The following is a 4,114-nucleotide window of genomic DNA, read 5'->3' as shown; positions in this document are numbered from 1 at the left end:
AGCTGCCTAAAATTGAACACATTAAATGTCTGGTTAATAACAGGAGGTTTGTGATAGGATGAAAGCCGAAAATTGTTGGAAAGAAGAGAATCTAAGCTTTACAATGAGGTATTACTCCAGTAAATCAGATAATTATATCATGAAATAGCTTAAATATATAGACCAGATTTGACCTCTGACCCAGCACTGAAAGCTGCCTAAAATTGGCCACATTAAATGTCTGGTTAATAACAAGAGGCTTGTTATACGATGGAAAGCAAACACTTGTTGGAAAGAGGAGAATTTAAGCTTTACAATGAGGTATTACTACAGTAAATCAGATAATGCTATCATGAAATAGCTTAAATATAGAGACCAGATTTGACCTCTGACCCAGCTCTGAAAGCTGCCTAAAATTGAACACATTAAATGTCTGGTTAATAAAGGGAGGTATGTGATAGGATGGAAAGCCAACACTTGTTGGAAAGAAGAGAATCTAAGCTTTACAATGATGTATTACTCCAGTAAATCAGATAATGCTAGCCAGAAATACCAGCTTAAATATAGAGACCAGATTTGACCTCTGACCCAGCTCAGAAAGCTGCCTTAAATTGGTCACATTAAATGTATGGTTAATAACAAGAGGCTTGTTATACAATGGAAAGCCAACACTTGTTTGAAAGAAAAGAATCTAAACTTTACAATGAGGTATTACTCCAGTAAATCAGATAATGCTATCATGGAATAGCTTAAATATAAAGACCAGATTTGACCTCTGACCCAGCACTGAAAGCTGCCTAAAATTGACCACATTAAATGTCTGGTTAATAACAGGAGGTGTGAAACAGGATGGAAAGCCAACACTTGTTGGAAAGAAGAAAATGTAAACTTTTGTAAACTAGTGAACAACATGTTTCATTTGAAGCAGGTTCATTAGAAATACAGGAGGATATGTAAAAACATAAATACAGGTTTCCTGTTGGCCTTTTCAAAACAGCTGAATGTAACCAGAATTCAACAACGTGCTGCTAGTCACCAGAGGGTTTAACATTACGAGTGTTGATCTCTTTGTATTGCTCTGAATCTAAACTTTACAATGAGGTATTACTTGACTAAATCAGATAATGCTATCATGAAATAGCTTAAATATAGAGACCAGATTTGACCTCTGATCCAGCACTGAAAGCTGCCTAAAATTGACCACATTAAATGTCTCGTTAATAACAAGAGGTTTGGGATAGGATGGAAAGCCAACACTTTTTGGAAAGAATAGAATCTAAACTTTACAATGAGGTATTACTTGACTAAATCAGATAATGCTATCCTGAAATAGCAGCTTAAATATAGAGACCAGATTTGACCTCTGACCCAGCACTGAAAGCTGCCTAAAATTGACCGCATTAAATGTCTGGTTAATAACAGGAGCTTTGTGATAGAATGGAAAGCCAACACATGTTGGAAAGAATAGAATCTAAGCTTTACAATGAGGTATTACTCCAGTAAATCAGATAATGCTATCCTGAAATAGCAGCTTAAATATAGACACCAGATTTGACCTCTGACCCAGCACTGAAAGCTCCCTAAAATTGACCACCTTAAATTTCTGGTTTATAACAAGAGCTTTGTGATAGGATGGAAAGCCAACACTTGTTGGAAAGAATAGAATCTAAGCTTTACAATGAGGTATTACTCCAATAAATCAGATAATTCTATCCTGAAATAGCAGCTTAAATATATCGACCAGATTTGACCTCTGACCCAGCACTGAAAGCTGCCTAAAATTGAACACATTAAATGTCTGGTTAATAACAAGAGGTTTGTGTTAGGATGGCAAGCCGAAAATTGTTGGAAAGAAGAGAATCTAAGCTTTACAATGAGAGAGAGATATATACACCACTAAACATCAAATTTGACAGGTTTCCCCCTCAGGGTTTATAGGTCACAAGGTCATGGGGGAGTAAGGGGGGTCAGGAAGGGGGTGGGGTCAGGAGGAGGTTATGCTGACGTAATGTGCTTTCCCAAAGGGTGAGGGGTGTATATTAAAGGAGTACGTCATCATCCATACTTGTTAACAAGCAACAAGTCCTGATGACTGTGTGAGAACACATTACCATAAGAGCTCACCCTCTCTTTGTCACACACACACACACACACGCTGAGTCCACCACCCCTCCCTCTCCTTGTCACACACACACACACACACACACACACACACACACACACACACACACACACACACACTTCAGCCAAGTATTGATGACTATGTGAGAAACAAAGTTAAAAAGTTCTTAAAACATAGGATCTCTGTGAATCAGCCTATTCATTGGAAAGGCTCATCATCCAAACTTATTAGCAAGCAGCAAGTATTGATGACTGTGTGATAAACAAAGTTAAAAAGTTCTTAAAGCATATTACCGCTGTGAGACAGCGCTAGCAACGAAGTGCAGGACATGCTGTGGGAGCCTTATCCTGCAGAATACTTTGTTTTAAAAAATATCATACCAAAATTGAATCCTACACTGTTCTCTACAACTGAAATGTGTCAAGAAACAAACCAAGTAGTATATTTTTTACCAACCCCGTTATCGTTTGAAGAAATAAAAAACGTTTAAATATAGCATTTATTTATGTTAGAAAATAAAGTTTCCGCTAAAGATTCACAGAAAAAGTCCCTCCTCTGAGTGAACCAATGAAATTGGGAGGCTGAAAAGGGGGCGGGGAATATGCCGACTAGGATTCCTTAAGAGCCAGAATCTGACATCAGGGATGACAGAAAAAAACACAAACAAAAAAAAAAAAACAAGAAACAAACGCTTCTGAGAATGTCTAATTCCGCTGCAGCCAACAATATCAACGGGAACGTGGTTCCGGACACGTGCAAAGAAGAAATGGAGGGTCCACGGCATAAGACAGCCAAGAGGCTATTCACATCCACATCGCTTATTAGCGAGACGCCTATAACGCTCTTTCAAGAATTACCTTCGTTCGGGAAGGCGCCTCAGAGAAACATAGTTTATCTATGTCGAACCCAGATGCCACCGTCCGAGTCGCTGCGTGAGGAATGGTCTCTAGCACCCTACGGAATGTGCGGGCGCTGGGGGTACGTGTTCAGGTACGAGACGGGAGAACTGTGTATGTACCAGCTGGATGATGATGAAACGCTAGAATCACACACAGCCGCAGCTACGCTGACTTCCAACGACTGGGCGGTGTTGAAATATGTGGTACCGCGTCGGGGACTCGATGGCGCCAGGCAACCCCCGTGTCAGGAAGAAGCGGAGGAAGATGAACCTACACCGGCTAAACGTGCCAAAGTGCAATCTTTTCCCACCGACGTCGAACTTTCTCAGAAAAAGATCATTTTCAGCGCCGTGTGGCAGTCGAAAGCCGTAGCATCCGGTCGATGGTTCCTCCGTGCCAGCTTGCGCACATCAGGGAACAACAATGCTGCGGAGAGCTTTGTCTTGGAGTGTTTTAATTCAGATTGCGGCGTATTCCGCACATTGCTGGCTCTGCCTTACACTGTCTGGGTGGAAAAGATGGAAGAAATAGCTGAAAAAATTAGCTCTCTCTTCCACAGCTGTCGTAACTGGAGAGACACAGTGGCGGTGAAAAAAACTCTGTTATTCTAGACTGCACCTTCGTCACCCTCAACCCCACCCCTTTTCCTATTAGCCGTACCTCTACAAGGATATAAGGAGAGCGCCAAGAGACTTTCCGATATCCTCCGGACGATCAACACTTCTGACAAGATGCGGTGCTACCAACAAAAATGTCTATTATCCTGCTGGAGGAACGGGCCCCAGGGTACGGAGGCCTCTTCGTCCTACTCCCCCTCTTCCCCACCACAGACGGTCGAGGATGAACCCCGGAGTCGATCTCCGTCTCCGGATCACTCTCCAGGTCCGCGTGAACCACCTAGCGGCTCCTCCTCCTCTTGAAATCGACGGCTGGGTGTCGTCGGTGTTCATCAACGCTGTAAAGTCAGCCGTATTCCATCTGCTCAACCTGAGTCTTCACAAGTACCGGCGTGAAAACTGCTTCGGGTGTAGCGTCAACCATCCTAGCCAGAGAGAACACCCGTGTCTGGAAGTGCTCGAAGAAGATTTCTACCGGGACAACTTTCACGGGCTGA

This window comes from Seriola aureovittata, chromosome 22 (assembly GCF_021018895.1).
Source record: "Seriola aureovittata isolate HTS-2021-v1 ecotype China chromosome 22, ASM2101889v1, whole genome shotgun sequence".
NCBI classification, from domain to species: Eukaryota; Metazoa; Chordata; class Actinopteri; order Carangiformes; family Carangidae; genus Seriola; species Seriola aureovittata.
This window is presented reverse-complemented; position numbering follows the sequence as displayed.